Below are 23,138 nucleotides of genomic sequence, written 5' to 3'. Positions count from 1 at the left end.
AATACATCCCATTAAAACACCAAATCCAACACTGAATTAATCCTCGGCACAAGTATTGTGTGTGTATCCAAATATATCCTGCAGCTCATATCCAGTGCTCACTGCCATAGACCGCCATTGTTGTCCTAAAACTATTAGAACACGTCACTGAGCGACACCTGTGCACTGGTTGACAGTTCACCATAATGTAGTTAATTCTGATCCCAAATAGAACATCCTTCACACCAAATGTGTATTAATCCACAAAACATAGTTCCCAACAAATGCACGATTTAGTCCTGTTTTTGGTAACATTTGGTAAAAACTACAATTCCTAGCGGTTTCAGGGAATTACTGACCTTTTTTAAAAATGAAACTACATGTTAGTGACCTGTTTTAAAGGTGTACTACTTTGGATGAGTGAGCTCGGGCCCAAGAGCCACAGTCAGGTTAGGAAAGTAGACACACGTTGCTGATCACAATCCATTATTGGTATTTGTTGGCAATAAGAATAATATAGAATAACACCAGCCTTACTCTTGAAAATTGAAGCGCACCGTATACATATCTCTTTGCCATTTCCCATTGATGCACCTGCTCACAGACATAAACACACACATGCATGCACACAAGGTCAGTCAGGCAGGTGCAGAGTTATCTGCACAATGAAGCAGGCCAGGTCTCCGAAGGGACAGCGTTGTGCACCGGGGTCAAACATAGGGCTGCGCATATGGCAGAAGAACAGATCCATGAACCCTGCAGCGAGCTTGACCTCATAGTGTACGCCCTCGCACAAATAAGCAAACTGAATGGGGATCAAAGAGCACGGCGATCCCGTTGTATACGGCTACTCGGACGCACTCGTGCCACCCTCCTCCCCCTCTCTCGCTGATGCCTGCTGCTACAACCCTGAAGCACATGTGGGCCACAGAATAAATCTCATCTGTCAAATGCATGATTGCAGAACACATCATCAACTCGGTCCCTTTCAAACTAGAACGAGCTGCTTTGATCGGCCTTTACCTTTTTACTAGACGGTCACGAGGGAGCATAGTCTGCCAGCCTGTGCTGATGCTTGCAACTTACTGTGCGGTTTGTTTTTATCCAGTAGATACCGCCTTATGCAGCATGCAAGGCCATATGTTTATGTTGTTGAGAAAAGATTGCAAAAAGGACATGTGGTAATATGTTACAGGAGAAAGTTCAGTATCTACACACTTGTTTCTTTTGGCGCTGCAGGAGATGTTTCCATTCCCCTCTCGTCCTGGAAATATCAGGGGTCAGGAGTTGCAACTATGACTATAGTTTATATAATCGTATCAGGTGAGCTTTTGAAAGTTGTTTTGAACAAACCTTGCCCATTGCAGGTTACAGTTGAATTGCGCTGCACTGTTTTTCACCAGACAATCGCCTAAATCGATTAACCCGCGACTTGGATCCTCCATGAGCTCGCGGCCCGGCACAGCTGTTTCAGTGGATTGCGTATTGGTGCCTCTAGTACCCAGGGCCTATGTGGTGGGCACCGGGCTGTGGAGACCTGGGGGAAAACCCTTGACGAGTCCCCGGTGTATCCACACCACCCCCTCGCAGTAGCTGGGCTAATGTCGGCGTTGGCAGGAGTTTGATAGAGCACTAGTCTGGCCCCATGGCAGAGTGTATAGGCCTTTTATTGACGCACTGGAGATGGGCAGTTCTCTGGAAGCCTGAGTCAGCAGGTTGTTGTGCTGCAAACGAGTGTGCAGGTTCACAGTCTGAACGGCATTTATTGCAGCCTCGGCTGAGGCAGAGCGATGTTTGGATAGACGTGCAGGGAATTCTAATGCCAAGCGGTTAAACTGGGAATCTGTTGTGCTCTTGAAATAACTGTCGTATCACTGTATTAAAAATGTTGACGCGTGAGCATGTCGTAGAGGAGAGTTGTTTTGGCAGCCTTGACAGTCAGTGTATGTCGACTGGAGACGTGATAAGATTATTGGGTGATATACAATGAAGGTTTCAGGTTTTAAATATAATTTTGTCCTTGCAGTAATAGTAATAACACTCTGCACATCTGAAATGAGACTATTTAACTGTTCTTTCTCTCTTCATTTTTGATTCACCTCTCAGAGCACACATTCCTTCATGTAGACCTTCAAAATCTGTTTTCTTTTGCAGATGGTAGATGTAAATGATTTTGCATGTAAGTTAATTATAAAGACGACGCTCACCATGTTCAAAGTGCAAGGCCCCAGCTGGTCATCTAATGTATGCCTGATGGGAGCAGATCACACTTTATATTATTTCCTGTCTCATGAAAATCACAGGCAGGGGCCTTTGCCACAAATTTGTCAAATTCCATGTGTAAGAAGTCAAGAAAAGAAACATGGCAGAGTGAGACCTCTGCCATTCACGCTTTGCTTATTTTCCTTCTTATGATTTTCTTTGTGTTTTTGTCGTTTCTCCTCTGCAGAGGAAGGATTGAACCATGAATGCAAGCTCTGTAGTAAGTCATTCGACTCGCCGGCGAAGCTTCAATGCCACCTGATTGAGCACAGCTTTGAGGGCATGGGAGGAACCTTCAAGTGTCCGGTCTGCTTTACAGGTATGCCTTGTGTTTGTGTGCATGAGTGTGGGTAACCTAATGATCTGATAGAAAGATTAGAAAAGTAGAGGTTTTTTTATCTACATTTTTAGAGACATTTACATTCTCAATATGGAAAGTTTTTAATTTCCTAGCTGTCTTTTTTTTCTTTTTCTTTTTTTCTAGTGTGAAAAGGCAAATGAGTTCTAAATGAGTTGGGAAAGGTCAAGCAAGCGGGTCGGCCAAAGCGGAGAACAGTTTGCTGCATGTGGCTTTTTATTTAGTCAAATTGCCTCCAAATCAAGGCCAAAGAAGTGTCATGAGGTGAGAGGGAGGGAGGGGGGGGAGAGAGCAGGGGGGAAGACAGTGTGAGCGAAGGGGAGATGAGGGGGGGGGGGGGGGGCATGGAGGAGTGGGGAAAGAAAAGGAGATGTGTTAATTGTGGATGGCAGTGGTGCTGATAGCTGTAATGATCTCATCTGTCTCTGTGCGTGGAGGTGGAAGGACCGGACTCCTCCTGAGAGGATAGCGCCCTCCTTCAGTGTCAACAGGGTTAACTATCTCTATAATGAAATCTGCAAAGTCGTTAACTTCAGCTCTTCACTCTTTCTCCCTTCTCAGCTCTTTACTCTTCCTTGCACTTTTTCGGGTCCTCAGCTCATTTCCCTATTTTACCCCCCCAACACACACCCAATTAACATCATTAGCTCACGTTTTGCATTTGGCTCAAATATATTTTTACACATCTCTTACCTCCTCATCCATCTTGCGGCTCGGCTCCTTATTCATTTGCCTCATCTCTCTTTCTCTCCACCACCCTCCCTCTACTTCGCTCATTGTTGTTTCAGCCTTATCTCTCTTTTAGCAGAAGCCTATTGATATATCCCCACCCCGAGCCCCCTCCACCCCTCACAGGGGTCTGGGCATTTAATATCCAGAGCATGCCTCCTTCATCTGAGCCTTCATTTTCCACCGCCGGCTTTGACAGACAGGTCCCCCCTCTCCCTCCGCGTCCATATCGATCACGGCGCATGAGAGAGAGGGATGCTGGGAGGGCGAGGGGAGGAGGGAGAGACAGAGTGCACCCTCAGGACAGTGGTCGCAGAGCAGACAGACAGATGGGCGAAGGCCCATAGTGGTGGGGAAGGCAGGCTGTGGAGAGTACGCATTGACTGAAAGGCCTCCCTCTGTTGGGGATGCACGGGACAGCCAGAATGAAGTCAGAGCACTGGGAGGAAAAGGAGGAACTGAGAGTTCGCCTGACAGCTGTCCTTGAAAATATTTCTTCAAGTTGAGCGTTGCAGAAAGTGGAAAGACTTACAGTATATTGTTGGACAAATGTATATGTTTTTCATTATGTGTTAGGACATTTACCGTACAGTTGTGCACCAGCAGTATTCAGATCTTTTAATGAAGGGAAAGTAGCAATGATTGAAGCATGATTAACTTCTTGTGTTGAGGCACTCGCAGCACTTAGTGAAGGTTGAGGAATGATTCTTGTCTTTGGTAAATGTTGCAAGACAGGACGCGTTTATTTTTCTCACATTCATTCGAAACCACAATCCTTAATTAACCTTAGACTTAGTGGTTTAGTTGCGTAAACCAAACCACACATGGGATTCAGGAACCTCTGGTTTCCCTTAAAAGTAAAACAAATGAGGGTATAATTAGTTTGTTTGGTTTGGAGGGAATATACAGTATTGTCAGCGCAATGTATACAAGTATGAAAATATCCAAATAAAACTACTCATTACCCATAATTACTCTCCATATGTAATTTTTTTTTCTGGATTGTTCTGCATTTACACATAAGAGGCACTTTTATGTTGTAGCTTATTCAAAGTTTGGTTGCTTAATGTTTCAACAACGCGTCATATTCTATTTTGTATGTTTAATCCTAATATTCAAAGTAGGGGAGGAACAAGTAGAATATTTCTCTCTGAAATGAAGCGGTGTAGAAGTCTAAAGTCAAGGGCAGGTACCTCTTAGTTGTTACTACTCTAATAGTTACTTTAGGGCTTTTCCAGAGCCTAGTCTGTGTAATTCACCATCAGGTTTTATTTTGTAAGCGTCGATCAGTCAGTGCATGCACTATTCCAAAAACTTTATTTACAGATGAAAAGGATGCCTGTTAAAGACGTAATGAGTCCGACCATAAAAGCAAAACTTTGATCAAAGTAGGTGGTGCCAGTAATAGCAGCTGGGTCATTAAGCTCAGATTTACAAGGTTACTCTTAGTACAAAAAATCATCCCAACTCCATGACCATGTTTTGGTTTGATCTACCCGCCGTGACCCAAAACCTCCGTGGGGGGGGGGGGGGGCAGGGAGTGATTGTCGTCCTTTGACACACCTGATTATCTTCAATCTGCCCCGAAGGGAGCGGAGAGAGAGAGAGAGGAGAAACCATCCCACAAAACAGTCCAGAGGAAAAAGAGTGGGGGAAAAGAAAGTCGTCGTCGTCGGTAAGATGAGGGGAGACAAAATAGAGGAGAAAAGGAGACAAAACTTGGAGGAAGCTGGGAGGGTTGCAACTGGCAAGTTTGGATGTGAGATGAAGGAGGAAAAGAGAACTGTGTAGGGAAGGGAGGGTAAATGGAGAGAGGTCCATAAGCCCCTGGATGATGAGAGGGAGGCTGACTCTCCCAGGACAGATTTGACAGGTTTCAGAAGTGGGGGAGCCTGCAGCTAGAAGTGTCTGCCTGCACCCTTAGGAGCGTTGGTGAGGGCTGGTGTGGAAATTGTGATTGGGAATATGTGCTTAAGACAAACAAAACAGAAGAAAGTGTGCCTGATGAAAGTCGTCTGTGTGTGTATACACTTTTCTTTTACTTATGTCACAGCGGGAAGTACAAACTCGAAAAACTACAGGATGCAAATCCACAATAGTCTCGACAAATACAGTAGTTTAATTGGCTTTTTGTTTCGTTGCTGCCCACGTTCTGCTGGTGAAGCTGGTGTTAGAATTGTGACACGGGCTCAGCTTTAACCCGAAACGAGTAGTTATCAGCTCGTAAAGCCAAATCAACTAACGCAGCCGACGTGCTTGTGTTGCCTCAGAACACGTGGATCAGCCTCTGCATTGTGAACTCTTGGATTAAGCAGAAACAAACACATGTAGGCTCGACGAATACATAAATGAAAAGGAGAAAGGGGCGGGGGGGGGAGAGGATAAACTTTTTTTTCCCTGCCTGCACAAATAGCTTCGTATTGGTGCAGTGCAGCCTGCAGAGAGCACCACCCTGCCAAAATAAAGATGAGCTGGGGCCTGTGGTAAAGGAGACGTCTGCCATGGGCGGCCCCTGAGATCTAATCAGAGGGCTTAATATCCCCCACAGCGAGGAGACCTTGGCCCCTCAGCCCCCTCAGCCCCGACACCCCTGACGCCCAACCCGGCTCAGCGCTCTGTTCAGCTCCGCTCTGCTCTGGCTCCGCGGCCAACAAACTCCACAAAGTTCTCTCCCTCCCTCCCTTATTCTCTCTCTCGTTCTCAGCAGGGAGAGACACAATGGCCGGCCACTGATCCTGTTTGGATGTGGTTTTGGATTATTTCTCTCCCGTTCCTCCATGTCCTCATTTTAACCCTCCAGGACGACTTTCTCCTCGCAATGCGCTTTGCTGTGGCATGTTTCATACGTGACCCATGCTGCTGAATTCCAATGCAATGTCCCCTCATTGCCCGTCTCAGCTTATCCCTCTATTACACGTTGCGTGCTAATTTGATGATGAAGACAAAGAAAGAGTCTTCATTTTGGCTCGCACAGTTAATATTAGCATGCGCTGCGTTTTTATTCATCATAAATACAACCCAAGTCTGCGAAAATGTCACAACTTAACGGCATGAATTAGCTAAAAAGTAGTTGAGCTTCCATTTAAATTGTTGCCTTAAATGTCATAAGTCCATTTAGTATTTATTGTTCTTACTGCAGACTTGTAAGTGCCATTGGTGCATTTGAGGCTCTGGCACTTTAAATCAGCTGCCATTATCCACTCGCATAAGAATGAATGCAGAGCCATAAATTGGTAAATGCAGAGCTGATTAAATGCGTCTCTTACTGGAACTGGACCAGATATGCACGTAAGCAGCGCGCATCAGCCAACTTGACATCTCAGTTGTGTTTGGCCCGATTGTATAGTATTTGAAGGCCCCCCCAAGTCTCAAATCCATTTTTATTTTTGCTGTATTGACTTTTTCCTCCGCTAGCCAAAGACATAATGAAGGCTTCCTGCGGCTGCTGTGACCTGCCTCTGTACAGTATAAGCAGACAAATCGCAGCGAAAGAAAAAAGCTGTTTATCGGCGCGTTTTGTCTTCCAGCGCATGTATTCCCCACAAAGAAAATTGTCATCGTTTTTAGAGCATAACAGAGGCACAGATGCACATGATAGCCACGGCCTTAACCTTGAGCGCCAGTGTTTTGTAGCGGACCGTACAAGCAGCCATCTATCTCCCAGTTATGTTTGTCTTCATATTGTTGTGGTCATTAGTTTCAGAAATGGACCATGGAGTTGTTGTTTGTTCATTAGCGGAGGTTTGTTCATTTCTGGTTAACATGCCGCCATGTTCCAGAGACAGCTGTCACCCAGACATTAGCAGTCTGAAAGCACCACCACCAGTGTGACTGCTTTTAATCCAAACTTTTATTTCCCAGGTCAGGAGTGTGACATTCAATGAAACCGAGTGCGTCTCGAGTGTATGCAGCTCAATAATTAATAACCGCTCTCCCAGGTGAGCTCAAATTGGGACACGTTAGCGTTGCGGAGGCTGCGGCGACCCCAAAGCCATCTCCGACAGACACCTCACCTTTTGTGGCTGTGCGGTTTTCCCTGCTCTCCTTGTGCCCCCCCCCCCCCCCCCCCCCGGTGCATGCATTAGAAGAAAAAGTTATTTGTGTCTGTAAGAAATTCAAATCAAGCCCCCACATGCTAACTTTTCCAGAGCATCCAGACCTTTGAGATTAGACAGCGGTCCGTAAAGCACAAGGGTCTGGGATAACAAACGGCATGTTTGAAGTGCTCCTTGGAGAATGCAGACACACACACACACACACACACACACTCAAGATGCACACAATTGGCTCCCCCTTAGCTTTCCAGTGCGGACTATGGCTTAATTAAAGCACACATGTATGGCATATGTTTTAAGTTCCAGTGAGTTGTGTGTTGATATGATGGTGAATGTAGACAGAGCCTGCATGAATAAGTAGTGCAACATCATGAATATTTATATTGTCAATATAATTAGCGATGTAGACTAATGGAGGCCATGTTTTGCACTTGAAGCCATGCCAATTTTTTCGTGGTTGTTTATTTGCTGGCTTGTTGTCCCCACTGTAGTGCTAAATAAAGAGCATCATTATTACCAAAACATTATGCATTCGCTAGCTCTAGTGCCATAAATATGACCACTCTAGCTTCACAGTTAACATCTAAATTGTTCTGTGTTTTTTTTTTCAATTATATTGCTCATAACAATGTTTTTTCTGTTGTTGATGGTGCATTAATTTGTTTGTAATTAAGTCATTTTCCTTGCCATTTGACATACTCTGTCTTCAATTTGTATTCCGGCAGATGCAATTATGATGTTGCCTTCCCCCCTTAACGCAGACGACTAATTTACCACAGTCAACAATAGGAAGCAAAGAGTATGGAATGCGTTATGTGTACAACACTCAGGAAAAGTCTCACTCTGACATTCATGACTTCCTTCTCTCTCCCTGTGTCTCCTCTCCTTGCATGTGAGCAGTATTCGTCCAGGCCAATAAGCTCCAGCAGCACATCTTCTCTGCACACGGTCAGGAGGATAAGATCTACGACTGCTCGCAGTGCCCACAGAAGTTCTTCTTCCAGACAGAGTTACAGGTGAGCCTCGGGCTGGCGTTTGCAAAAAGAAAAAGAAGAAAAAAGGGCCACCAGCAAGAAGCTGCGACCACTAATCGCACATGACAGCTTAACAAACACTAAACACGCTCGCCGCACTCCGGCTATCCCCCCCCCCCCCCCCCCCCCATCCCGGCTGGGATGAGAGACTCAGAAGGAATTATTTCGGTCCGTTTCCAAAACTCATTTGTGATGTGCAGATATGATTTGATTTGCTTATTAGACCAGCAGAGCACTAACATATCTGGAATCAGAGGATTAGTGGAATGTTCTTTTTTAAAGAGGTAATTACATGCAGTGCAGAGGCAAAAACACAGTTGAGTCAATATGCCTGCATCTCCCCTCCTAATCACAGAGGAGGCCTCATGGCTAAATATGAGCTTCGTCCTTCGGGAGACTGTATCTGCCCTTCAACAAAGTTAGTAGTTGGACTTATGAACTCGCAACGTTAGAGAGATAATCCGTTTTCCAGCAATCTTTTTCTCCGGTCCTTGGAGGAGCTGAAACAATGAAACGGACCTTATTATATGATTTCACTGTGGTGGTGTTTTCAAGCAGCTCTGTTTTGTTTTGGGGATTATCTGCCTTGCACACGGCACACTTCTCATATCCAGAATCTTTATCTATTACCTTTTGAAACTGAATCATGAAAAAACGAGTGGCCTATAACAAAAGCCTTCAGTCCAGTCCGATCACCGAAATTGTTCTTAATTCGCCTTAAAGCGCAGAGAGAAACCAAAAGCTCCTGACCTCATCCTCCAAGTCAATTTATCCGAAACCTGGATTAGCAGCACGGCATATTAGCAGGTAGCCAGAGGAAGTATCCAGGGCCTGGCTGCCCATTGATCGGCAAAGATTTTCATATTGAGATTCAGCTTGTAAACATAGAGGCGCATGTCTGCCAGGAGGAAGGTGAATGTGATCATTATCTGCTGGACATTTGAGCGCCGTGGAAGGTTATTTATCAAGCCTCGTGCTCCACCAAACTGCCAACATGGAGTCTTTTCATTAATGCCAAGGCCTCCGATATATCACATGTTCATCTCTGATTGGTGTTCTCTATACAGCCATGGGTTGGGGTAGGCACCTGTAAACAGTCGAACCTGGGGATGTTTCTTTGCCTTTTTTTTGGAACGATGTGATCTCCACTTCCCGGAGGTGTTGTTTCGTGCATGATGATATTGTGTTACACCCTGTGTGAAAAGACAAAGAGTGGAACATAAAAGACCTATGGCACTTTGTTGGGATGAGCTTGGGGGATCAGATGATCCTTACGCTCAACCTTCGCCCCGACTCTAAAGGCAGTCCCATGTGAGTGCATGCTCACACTCTCGCAAACACATATGTTGCTCATTTGGATGCGCGCATACGTACGGTTTCTTATCACATTCACACGGAAAAAATGCACGTCGTCAGTTTATTTCCATCGTGACCGACTTCCTTCTTCATCTGAAGACGCAACTCCTGAAATGGTGGATGTTAGATTTGCCCCTTTCACTGTCTATGGTTGAAGCCCTTCACAAACAGTGCAGGTTGGAGTCTTGTTTTTAGTTGTTTGTTTGCGGTTGCCATTTCCCATGCATCACACTTCAAAATGTCTCCCTGACATGGGGCAGTCGTTTGTCAGTCCTTCTGAAGTGGAGCTGTCTTCCAGCAGCGCGAGAAGTGGAAGCTCTCCCCCTTTGCCGGGTCTTGAGTTTGAAGTTTCTCCCTGTTTCTCCCTGACACTCTGGCCCACTCGCAGGCTGCCTGGGCTCCTCATCTCGCACAGTAGTCGGAGGGGTCAAAGGGCCAATGCAAGCAGGGAGAAGCAGCGGCGAGAGGGAGAGCTGCCACGGCAGGTAAAGGGAAGCAGGAACGATATTTTATTAATTTGCTGCTGAGATCCTGAAACAGACCAAAGGCTGTGACAGGTATCCAGTGCAGCGCTCCACATCCTCCCCCCACTGCCTCCCCCCGTGAACTCTACCCTGCGAGGGGCGAGCCAATTTTCGCCAGCCTGTCGAGATGGATGATGGGAGAGCATCCGTCTAATCAGCCCTCCTAGGACCCCCCGCCCAGCCGCCCCCCTCAGACTGGCCAGATTGACTGACTCCTGGGCCTGTGTGCCCCAGAATCCAGATTCCAAAGGAGAATAATCTCTCTTGCTCTCCCTCGCTCGCTCCCTCTTTCCTCTTTCTTTCACGGACAAAAAAATAAGCACTGAGATGCAGAGACCACCATTCCCCTCGAAACTCTCCAGAGGACTCCCCTCCACCATCACACACACTCACACAGCCTCCACCCTGTGCATCCCTCTCCCTCACCCCATTAAAATATGGAGCAAAGTCTAGATATTTCATGAGGTGCTGATGGGGAGGGCAAGCTGGCTGGCTGTGCAGCGCTCTCTCTCTCTGACCCTCAACTACTGCCCACCCCTTGAGCATGGCTTCACTTCATCCTCTCTCCCAAATAAGACACTTTTATATTGAGATATAAGAAAATTGAAAAGCAGCTGCCATCTTTTGAGCAAACAATGTTGCTCGGTTCGAGCAAAGTCCATGTTGCATTGTGAAACATAGACTTTGCGTTGGCTTCGGTTGGATGCGGTAGCTTTTTACAATGCGAAAGGAACTGAGACACTGGCACTGCTGCTGTAGGCTGGATTAATTAACCGGCTTCATTAACTGATTGGTCGGTGTGCAGTATTAGCCACAGCTTAAATCTGACATTTCTCTGAGTGCAGTTCATTTGTGAAGAAAACCCACAAGTTCAGCTCCTCCAGAGATGCGGCGATCTGGAGGGCTCTGCAGATTCCAGTTCCTCCGAAGACGAGACGAGACAATGAGATTGAAGTAACAGTAACAGCGAAGATGACATTTTCTGAGCGCGATTCCCTCGGTTATTTTAAGCCGGGCTGTCTGTATTTTATTTTTTTACTCTCAATCATCCAATTCCATTATCATTGCTCAGAAGTGACACGAGATTGTGAGTCATGTGTTAAGTTGTGCCGCGATCGACGGCGGCGTGGAAGGACTGGGGTACCGTATTACTTCTCCCTCTCCTCAGACGCCCGCAGGACACGTACCTTAATTGGAGTGTCTTTTAAAAGGATTCCTTCAAAGACGATCCAAAGCGCCCTGGCCTTAATGAGTGCTGGAAGTGACAAGAGCACATCTGCATCACGTTCTACTTCCCCACACAAATGAGATTCTCCTCTCCCCGTGTGATAGCCATTATTGCCAAGCTGTGACCAATTCCACTGTTTTAATTAAGCATATTTATAGGCTTCACGGTCACCAGGTGTAAACAACTACGCGTGTCATAACGTCCGTCTAAGGCGGCAAAGAGGAGGACAGAATTAGAGATGGACAGCCGCAGAGAGGGGAGGGAGTTGGGGAGAGCGAGAGAGCTGTAGCGGAAACAGCTGCATGAAATGGGTTAAATGCATCCAAAGTGTGTATGCAGTGTGCTGTGTTTTTAATATCATAATGCATGGAATGAGTTCATTCTATGAATGATGGCTCTTCAAAACAATATTTCAGGCCTTTCTTATCCACCTTCCTGTTCATGAAGTCTTAAGAATGGCACTCGAATGGCAGCGTGAAGCACAGAGACCCAATTCCCAGAAGTTTTTTTTCTTCTTTCTATTTTTTTTTTATGAATTTTAAAATATGCCCCCAAAAACGCCCCAACTGCCCCACGTCCCAAAAGTGTCGCACAAAAGCAAAGCTTTGTGTGATTGTCCCTAAGCGGCTCTCAAACACCCCATTCTCTCAGCATATCTTGATCTGCCAAGTGTGACAGCTCTTCACGCTTTTGAAAGTTGCATATATATATATATTTCTTTTCCTTTTATATGACAACTTGTTTTCTTCTTCATCAGATGCTCAGAATTCTGTCACCATTTCAAAAAAAGTTGCACTACAAAATAAAAGAACAATGACTTAAGGAAGAAGAAGAAGAAGACAAAAACAGCTGCTTGTGAGGCGCCATCATTAATATTTAAGCTTATTTATAATTATGTACAACACTGTAAATGCGGACATAAACAGCCTCAGATGACTAGTGATGTATCACTATAGTGGTGTTCTAGTTTTGTAGGTGGATCAGAATTAGACAGCATGACAGACCTAATGATCCTGGGAGGATATGCTCTTTCTCTCTGTGTGTGTGTGTGTGTATACATCTGTGTGCATGCTGTATGTATTTGTCTTTGTGTCTGTCTCTCCCAGGGTATGACATGTGCATGCAAACACATTGTCTGGAGGGAGACATGACAAAAACTCCCAGAAGCCTTTGAGCTGTTCTTTTTTTTCTTTTTCCCGTGTTGCACCACTGGGGAAAGTGAAATCCGAACAAAGAGGAGACGCTTGGTGTGCTGCGCTAGAATCCATCACCGGATCGCTCCCTCAAACATGTCTCCTTTACTTTTCTTAGTTGACTCTTTCGGCAACTTTGATGAATGCCATTTTTCGCACGCTTCTCAGGAAACTCACTGCAGGTTTAATTTACTGCCTGAAGTGATTTGATTTACAAGTGTCTATTATGCTGTTGATGTTAACAAAATGCAGCAGAGGCCAAAATAAGCCGCATTAGAACAATTATTTCCTCTCGAATTTCAGATCCACGCGTCACACCACCGAAGTAATTTGTCTCTTCAGTTTTGGAAAAGGATGTTGAAATGATACTCGTCAATTCAAAGCAAATGTTCCGATTCGCTCCTCCATGTCGGTGGGAAAACATGCGAGCGCAGATGGACTCTCGCCCTCCGACAGGAGCGCGGAACTGCAGCAGAAAATTTAGTCCTCAGAAATCTCTGCATTTGTGAAGTGGCATATCAAGCAGCACAGGAGAGGGAGGGGGGGGGGGGCAGACGCTCTGTAACATCCCTAGTCAAAGTCTGTCCCTGACTGAAGTGGTTAAATGTGAGAGTAATTGTGTTTTGTTTCTGGGACTGACATGTGGAACCCCATGGACCCCATCTCCCTCCCAGTGACAGGCAGAGATCCTCCCCCCTCGCTCTGTCTAATTAGAGGATGTAGCCCAGGGCTCATGTCCCAGGAAGACCCATCCCCCTCCCAAGATGGCTCCCCTAAGAAAGCCCTTAATTGGGTTCTTTAGTCATAGTCTTCATTTTGGCTGGAAAGGCATCTGTGTGTTGCTATCACCTCCGACTGCGGTTTGTATCGCTCTCCAGTGTTTTTAGTTTTTTTTCTCCCTCTCTTTTTTTCTTTTCTCCTCCCTCTCGCTGGCCCTCTCTCTATTGCTTTCCTTCTCTCCCTCTCCCCCGTCTCCCACTCTCTCCTCACTTAATGAGGCCCCATAATAACACAGCAGTTGTGCAGTTGTTTTGCTACCTCAGTCAAACAGCGGGATCACTGCATAGTGTGTTTCTAGTACCATTCACTTGTCTACTTAGACAGGGTAATGAGTATCATTTGGAGCTACAAAGCACCAACCCACAAAAAGGGCGGTCCGTCATCTCCGGTTACACCTCAGCAGCATTTGGTCGGGGTAGTTAGACATCTAATCAAAGCGTTTCCACCACTATGGATGTAATATATATTTTTTCAAGCGTTCAGTGCAAATGCGACCGGACGCAAAGTGACACACGTGGAAGACATTGAAATACATCGCTGTTGTCAACTCCAGCCTAGCCGTTACTGTGCGACCATGACTCCCCAGGCACCTCACTTCAAACAAGACAGTCTGTTACCAAGGAGACCAGGCCGGTTGTGGCACAACAGTGTTTGGGGTCAACCCTCCCTACGGCCTGATAAGTGATGACTGTGGAGAATGCCAACTGCTGTATTATTTATTTATTTGATTGTGTTCTTCATTGGCCAAAACTAGCCAGCAGTAAGCCTGTGCCTGAGGTCAAAGCAGGGAAGGATTGCTCCCTCAGTGGACTGGTCAACAGTAGGGAATGCACAAAGGGAGGACTGAGTCAATACCGGGCCGAGTTCAACACGCCATTAAAGATCAAGGCAGAATGCAGCACTCTTGTCTTTCTCCGCAGCGGTTTTGAGCGATAAGAAAACACTCCTCACGGTGGCAGAACTTTTGCAAAATGACCCGAGACGTGACGGGGTCAGTATTGTCCCGTTGTTCATCCTTCAATCATTGCACAGACATGCTTTAGCTCAAATATCCATTGCTTTAAGTCACCCTGCAGCTCGGAACCTCAAAGGCAGACCACGGGTTCTTTGTTTTAGTCTCATTTGATGACGTTTCTCTTGTGCGTTAATTAAATTCCTGAGTGATGACTACGGGTGTGCACAGGTCTCAGTGGTTTTGTGCACGCTCCCCGTGCTCCAGATGTAGCTATGCAGACTTCCCGTATGTCAGCCACGCAGGGTTGGAGGAACTCCGCACAGACTGATAAGACTTTTAATCAGAGCTTCGAGGGGGATGTTTACAGTTTTTGACTGTTCCATCAAATTTTTTGATTATAGATAAACTAAATACGACACTTTAGCCGCAGGGGTTCAAATAAATGTGCTTCACTCTTCTAATTAAATAGTTTCTTTAATGAGTCGTCTTTGCTGTAACTAAGACTTACTTGACTCACGTTAGCACATCCATGCTTTACCGGTACGAGCACATGTTAGCAGGTCAACAGACACAAATAAATGTCTTGATTCTTAAGCAATTCATTAATGCGACTACGTTTTCCATTTGTCAGAAATTTACAATTACAATATTCTCAGAGAATACCCCAACCTAATAATCTGTTCAATAGTTGCAGTCCTTCCTGTATATCCTGTAAACATTCAGATCAAGTACATTTTGGGTTTGTTTGTTTTATGCTTCTGCGCCGGCGACAGGCGTAACCGGAGGCGTTATATTTTCCGGTTGTCCGTCTGGTCCGGTCTCGTGAACGGGACATTTCTGGAACACCTTGAGCAGATTTCTTCAAATTTGGCACAAATTGAAGTCAATTTGGCTGGACTCAAGGATGACCTGAAAACATGTTGGTGGTCAAAGGTCACTGTGGCCTTTTGGCCCATTTGATTCTCATGAACGCGATATCTAAAGAACGCCGTGAGTACATTTTTTTTCCCATACAGAGGCATACACCTATGAGGTGGTAATTCTAGTTTTTTTAATTTCTTTACATTAGAACCAAAATACCAGCTCACTGTTATGCCCAGTTGGTCAAATACCGATGCAAAGCACCCTTTACAGGGTCTTAATGAGACGCGCCAGGCTTTCAACTGATTCTAATGTGAACCCATCCGAGACATGCGCTTTGAGTTCATGCACTCAATTTAATTTTGGTGACATTTCTATGCAATACATGACGTATAAATGTTAAAAAATGATTCGAATTTGAAGATAGAGCTCCTAGAATTTGAGGGATGCGTAACATTACAAATTCAAGTTTAATTCCGTGGTCAGTTCCACGCTTGTGTAAAGTGCACACTGCTTTGTTTGTGAGAGGTGCCTTGAAAAGGCCACGGCTTAAAAAGTAGTTACTGCTCGATCAGCTCTCTAAGCACTCGATAAAGCCTGGGTTTTATGTTACATGCTGGATAACAGGTAGACGAGCAAACGCAATGTAGGCTACTTAACATGTGCTCTGCAGGTATTCATATCGTGCTAATCAAACATTGTTAGCTTGTGATCAGGCTTTACATGTCTCTGTGATGCTGGACGGTGTGAGGATTGTCTTTAATGCAGCGAGATCAGATGAAAGAGGATGTGTGTTAGTTCGCTGGACTTCCTTTGTAGAGCCGATGTAAGAAATGCACCTCTGTTGCCTCACTGGAGACCGCGTGCTGTCGATGAGAGACCAGAGCAATGGGGAACGACATAAAGAATGATTGGTTAATAAATCAACTCCCCAGCCAACTTGCTCTGTCTCGATCTCTCTGCTCTTCCCCCAATCGTTCCCCGTTGTCTTCTCACCCTCTCCCTCTCTGCGGCAGTGTTAAATTCCTAAGACATGTTGCACCTGTTTGCATGAGTACACAAGACCCCTGCCGGATGTTCCCCCTCCTCTCGCACTACCCCTGAGGGCGTTGCAGTGGGGTGATGTAATCAGATGAAAGTGGTGGTTTTAACGGTGGCACAGAGCCGATGAGAGAGGAGGAGGAGGAGGAGGAGGAGGATGGCGGCTCCGAGCCAATGCAGCCAGTCTTCATAAGGGAGAAGCGGGTGCGCATTATTGATCAGAGCAAAATTTAATTTAGTGGAGAATTGACTGCTATGGTTTACCTGAGCACTGCTGCTAACTGGGCCCTGCAGCAGGCCTGTGTGGCCAGCAGGTGGTTGAAAGGACCGAGGAGGAGATTAAGGGTTGGATAGAAGGGAAGGAAATGGATGATAAGAGGAACGGTAGAGTTTCAGGGGGAATAGGGTGGCATTGAAGGCGGGAGTTAGGATGAGAGCTAAAAGGCTTAATGGAGGGCATCTAATCCTAAATTGCTGTGATTCTGGTGTGACACCATTAGTGACATCTTCCTTGCCGGGGCAGTGGACATTTTGGTAATTTTATTGCACTGAGATCTCAATTGGGGGCTTCACATCGGATTTGACATTTGTGGTTGGGTACTGTCAGTATTTAACTTACACAGCGCCGCCGCCGCCGATGCAGAGGTACTTGACGAAACTTGACAAGGATGAAGATTGGAAAGTGAATTCCCCCCCTCTCCCTTTCACCCTCCATACACAGAACAGATTATAGCTACACTGCAGAGTTTAGTATCCACAGAGATAAAGGTATCGGTTTCATCTTCTTTTAAGGTTTTCTTTTTCCTCTATTTCCCTTTAGTCTGCATGGCTGCCACAGCCACTGAAGTCGTTTAACACCGTCCTTGAGAAAGCCCTCAGTGAGAAAACTCCTGGCATGTTTAAGGAAAAGGTAGAATGCAGTGTGTGTCAGACGGAGCTGGGACATGCAGAGGGGGAAGCCATTCCCCAGAGGGGTTATTTTCCCCTCTAATAGCTGTTACGAGCCCTACATTATATCCAAGGAGCTACGTTCCTTTGGGGTCCACAGACAGACACACACACACACACACACACACACACCTAGACGCACTGGCACACTCGCACAAAGGCATGCACACTCAGTTGAGCACAATTTCCCTCTCTCTGTTTCTCTCTCTTCCACATACGCACACACACACACACACACGGTCACACACACTCCTAGCCGCTTTGCTCTGCTCGTGTCAATATCCTGCCATTTGAAGTCACGTACAGCAGGGGCTTCTGGGAGTCGCCGAGGAGCCAGGCTGACGGGTAATGGGCCGCATTCATTAATAAGGTTGCCGTGCTCCTGTCCCTCCTCAGCAACGCCGAGGATGTCTTCACCGGGGGGTAGGGGGGGTTGAGAGAGAGAGAGAGAGAGAGAGAGAGAGAGAGAGTCTCCTCCCAGACTCACTTAAAGGAGCTTTCTTTCAGCAAGAGAGGAGAGCGGGAAGCAGAGGAACTGTCCGGGGCCGCCTCTCAAAAAAAAAAAAAAGGGAGCGCAGGGCCCAGGCGAGCCACGCTAACCCTTACAGGGGTCACACTCCTGTTCCCCCGTCAAACAGCTTATTACCCCACCTGTCGGGAAGTAATCGCCCTCGCTGAAAGGAAAGCTGTCGAGGTGTTTAAATGCTTTATATGGAGGCAGCTGAAAGGGTAAAGAGGGAAGGAATGAATGCAAGGGGGGGGGGGGGGCTAATAGTCGTCTTCTAGAACTGCCCGAGGGATTCTGCACCAACAGGACTGAAGGTGACTGCTTTGGTAAACCTCTCTGAGGTTGCGGTAATCGTTTTAGATCGTCTCTCCCTCACCGCCTTATTTTCAAACTAGTTTATCCGTAAAACTGTCATCTCGCATGCTTGTGCACTTAATTCTGTGGCTGTGTGCGGGACGAAATGTATGTGTGCGCTGAGGTGTGTGTGTGTGTGTGTGTAGTGTGCATGCATGCGTGCTGATGACTCTGTGACAGGTGTGTCTAGTCCATGCCAGTTTAGAGAGTCCAAGGCCGTGTTTTAAACAGAGCGCAGCAAGTGGGGCATGTAGTTTGCATTAAAGGGATTAGCAGTCACTTCAAAAGATGACCTGGATTCAGCCCACCAGGGACACCAGTTACACACCCCCTGGTCCACACTCCCTTTAAAGAACCTGGCACAGCTGCCCCACTACAACCACTCTCAACGGCCTGTGTGTGTGTGTGTGTGCCTGCATAAATTTGGGAGATGCAGCAAAACAGAGTGATATTGTCACTGTGTTATCCCGTTGTCGTGAATTGTGCACCGTTACATATTTACAGAAGTGTAGAGGATCAAATCGGCAACGGCCTCACCTGCACAGAAAGTATTTCTCGACCGCTTTTTCTTTCTGCACCGTGCATTTGCAGCACATTGTGATGAATGTAATCACTGGATCCAAGGATAACGTTCCATCAGGTGTGCCAGTGTCTTGTTCTGGATTCGCCTCCCTGCACACAGTCTTCGGGAGGCAGGTTTTCTGATGCGATGCTGCTGGTGGTCAGTGGTCTTTTGCCTTCGTGTTAGACCCCGATTTAACTTAACTTAATCCCAAACTGCTGTTAATCCACACAGGTTCAACTCCTGGGCAAGTTAATTGGATCTGAATCACGAAAGCCTAATGATGACGTCGTTTAAATGTCAAGATAATCACAAGTGTCTGTCAATCATACCATTTGGAATATATTTCTCGGCGTAGAGCATTGTCCTTGTTATGGAAGATAAAACAACAATGTCCCCAATGTCCTTTTTTAATGAAAGGGAAGGAAACTGAAAGATACATTTGTTGTACGTGATTATAATGTCTCCCTTGTTTCTTTCTGTGTCCTTGCAGAACCACGCATTGACTCAGCACAGCAGCTAACATGGCAAAGATCAGCGGCGTGGCCAAGAACAAGGATCACGTGACGCAAAAAAAATAATGTCTGACCGCCAATTACCATCAGTGCAGTTTCCCACTGACTGTCTTGCGCCGAACCTTTCGGTTCAGTTTCACCACAAGGAACCGTGCCACAGCAAGAAAAAAGAAAGGCGAAGAAAATAAAAGGAAGAGGGGGAAGGAACATAAAAGGGCCCTCTCCGTTCTTTACTAACCATTATTTCAAAAATAAAGAAAAAGCCAACTTGTTTGTACATAGAATTCTTCATGTGTTGCTTAACTACAGCTATATTGGAATCTTATACAGTATTTGCCAATGTACAGTTCAAAATGTTTGTCCGAATAAAAGAGAAGAGAATAGGGGGGGGGGGGGGGGGGGGAAGAAAAAAAATATCAATGACATTGTCAATCAGACCAGATGAGACTCAAGCAGTTGTGTAAAGGTAGAAACAGGGTGCCACCCAGAGCGTAGGAAGCTGTAGGAGCCGGCAGGTGTTGTCAGGAGGACTCTTTTCATCAGCGCCACTCCTACTGCACGGTATGTCACTCTGTATCCTAACGTGGTCAATCATTAGGGGGTAGAGACGCTTGATTCACCAGCACAGGCTGAGGTCTTGTCCCTGTGTCGTAACATGGCTGGCCAGAGGACCAGCTGAGAACGGCGGTGCGTCTAATCTGCACTGCCTGCGCCGGAGTTCAGATGAGAGGAAAAAAAACAAAAACAGAGATAAACCAACGCAGAGAACAGAACAACAGGACAGGATGCTGATATATGCAAACGCAGTGACACAGATTTTTGGAAAAGGCTAGTTCCTCTGGTTGGCTCATGAACAGAGGCGTGACGCTCCCATGTGGCTCTCAGAGCAATGGGGACATCTCCAGCCCACTGACTCGACCTGTACATTTCTGTTGTCAATGTTTACTGCTCGTTGAAGCCTGGAGATTACTGGAATATTTCTTTTTTTCTTTATGTTTTGTTATCTATACATATTGTTTTTTCCGCAGTAGGGGAGTAAATCCATTTGGATTTGGGGTCATTAAGACTGAATATAATGTCAGTCTGTTTTGGGGATAAAGCGTGGTTACTAAACCCGGTCCCTGGCTCTCCTGGAGAGTGCCCATGTACTCCTCTTGTTTCTTTGCATTGTCCCGTCGCTCTCTGCTCAAGCTGGAAGCCGCCGTGGCAGCATACGAAACTTTAAACCATTCTGTTATGTAAATGTTTTGCATTCATTGAACCTGAGATGCACTTTTGTATAAAACTTTAACGTTTTGACATTTTGATTGAGAGTTGTTCGTACACAGTTTACAGGAAACCACCATCTCCTACAGCAAAAGGACAGTAATCTCCGATCTTATTCAAATGTATTGTACAAATATGGAGTTCTGTATTTGGCAGACCTCATTTTTTTGTGTTGCACATGTGATGGAAATATTAAAAACTGTATGAGGAAACTGCTTCGTTGTCCCTTCATTATCGACATAAAATACTTGTGTTAATGTCTGTGAACGCAATTAACCCGTCAGACAAGACCTATGATGGCAACAACATCAAAAGTGTACACTGCTTTTTTTTTCTTTTTCCTTGTATCAAATTGCATCCTATTTTCCCTCACTCCCTCGTGACTCTCGCTAACAAACATCTGAGCATCTTAAGGGAGGTCTGTGTTATTAATGACTCCATTACCCATCACCCTGTGCGGTCCCCATTCTACACACCCTTGCGCTGGGTCTATTTAGGGAGTCTCCAGCACTCCGGGAGGCCGCGGAAAAAGATTCTTCTGCCTTTGCCGGATGGGACGAAACCCATGCAACAACATCTGTCTGTCCCAGCAAATGATTCATCAACGGTGACACGCGAGCGGCATAACATTTGCGGAAGCTTTCAGTCTTGTTTTGAAAAGGCTCAGCGATGGAGCTCATTGTAACTAGGTTATACTGTGAGTAACGAATGACCGTGAACTCACCCTATTTTAAATACATGAATATACTGCGTTTCATGATGTACTGCATGTATGAAATAATGCATAATACCATATATTGTATGCAGAGTAAAACATATATAGAATAATAAGAGAAGCACATATTCCTATTTTGATCTTGTATATGTGCAGAGCATATATGACAACATTTAAATGTGACCCCTCCGGATGTTAATATTAAAGAACATTTGTCACAGAAAATAATCAGTGTTGTCGGGGTTTCTGAAGCTTATTACATCTTCTTATGTCAAGCGTAACATCAAATGGCCATGTTGTCTGTCATCTATTAGCTTTTATTACATTATGGAGATCATATGAGGAATGGACTGGGCCTCTTACATTGACAGACTTCCACAGTGGCGACGCAACCCCTCGTCCAAAGCAGAGATGGTATGGCCCAACATTAACTGTCATACTGAATGCAAGCTGGGCATCCATTAAACAACTTTGCTAGCATCTCCGCGTGCCAGACACTTTTAATAAGCTTCAAGGGCATTTGAACAGGTCCAGAACTTAGCTTTGCCAGAGATGGACTGGCCCACATCATCCATTACATTAAATTGGGTGGCGGCCTCCAGCTCATATTCATGATTTAATTAAATTCACTTGTGAGGCGTATCAGAACCACTGTGGCCTCCCTTTTAACGCCAGCCTAAGCACCAAAACACACACACACACACACACAGCTAAACACATGAGTGCATACACAAGCGATGTGCTTCTGACACTCGCCCAAGTGTGAGACTTTGTGGGCGCTTTGGCAGGGGCGTTCTCAGGGGTTCGTTTAAAGCAATATAATTACACAGCCCCCAAGTATTCTCCCATCAGAAAGCAGCAGAATGGATGGCTTGTTCAGAGATAACTTAGCCCGGCTGATCCTCTGCGGTGTCGTTGCCTGAACATAACCTCGATGCAAGTGGCACTCACTGCTGCTAAGAGCCTGGCCGGTCCTTGGTGAAGCCGGGCAGTCGGGCCAGATGTTTGGGAGTAGCTGAAATGCCATTGTTCTTGTCCAGGATGTGTGCGAAATGGCATTTTGGATTTTTTTCATTTGACAGCCTAATACCCGTAGTCCCCTAGAGAGAAAAGTGGCAGCCTGTGTTAAGACTTTATTAAAGAATTATGAGATTCCGACTGAACCTGTGCAGCGTGTCGCTATCCTCAAGGCTGAGAATGTGCCACTTTATCCGGTATGAAGAACCTGCACACATGTAGGTATGCATTCAGTGTGCGTCCCTTGTGCTCCGGTGTCCTTGCTATCACTCTTCTTTGGTGCAAAATTTAGTTTGGTGAAAACTCCACATTGTTAGGCTGCGCAGTCCTCCCACTGAAAGAGACCTCAGAGACCTCTTATGGCATTCAATATGTGCGCCCAAGCGTGAGATCCAGATCCATTTGGCCAGGAGATCCGCCGGGAGTGTCTGGGTGGTAACCCAATCTCTCTCACCGGCACTCCACATCCAGAGAGCCATCTTTTCACTTCAGAACTGTGTCAGCAAAATGGACGCCCCAACCTGAGTATAGCTCTGCCACAGTGTGTATGGCTCAAGCATAAGGGCCTTTGAGATTGTCTTCTCTTTATACCCTGTGTCATTTTCTGTACACCCTGCTTCTGTGTCTTTAAAATGTAATTGTCGTGATGCGAAAACAGTAAAAAACTTTATCTCAGATACTCCTCAGAGTAAAGTTACTTTGCAGATTTCTGTCCTGCAAATGTATCAGATGGCAAAGACAGTTCTCAGGTAATAATTATAAAGAGAGCTGTTAATAGCACCATCACAGGATGTCCACCTTAATCCTACACTTGAAGCGACAAAACTTGAAGATCTAAATAAATGTATTTGAAAAATAAAACATTTATTCCGAGCTGATTTGTGTCGGGAAGATGCAT

General features: G+C 45.7%; 1 long non-coding RNA gene across 1 annotated transcript; it reads left to right on the top strand.

The window, feature by feature from the left end:
* The first annotated feature begins 2,427 nt into the window (after positions 1-2,427).
* On the top strand, positions 2,428-20,720 carry LOC306788971. Its single transcript, XR_013772631.1, has 3 exons — positions 2,428-2,560; positions 8,284-8,399; positions 19,221-20,720. It is a non-coding gene; the product is annotated as an uncharacterized lncRNA (long non-coding RNA).
* The last annotated feature ends 2,418 nt before the right edge of the window (positions 20,721-23,138 follow it).

The sequence above is a fragment of the Melanostigma gelatinosum genome, assembly GCF_949748355.1.
Source record: "Melanostigma gelatinosum genome assembly, chromosome: 15".
Taxonomy (NCBI): Eukaryota; Metazoa; Chordata; class Actinopteri; order Perciformes; family Zoarcidae; genus Melanostigma; species Melanostigma gelatinosum.
The sequence above is the reverse complement of the archived record's forward strand: the minus strand, read 5'-3'. Positions and strand labels throughout refer to the sequence as shown.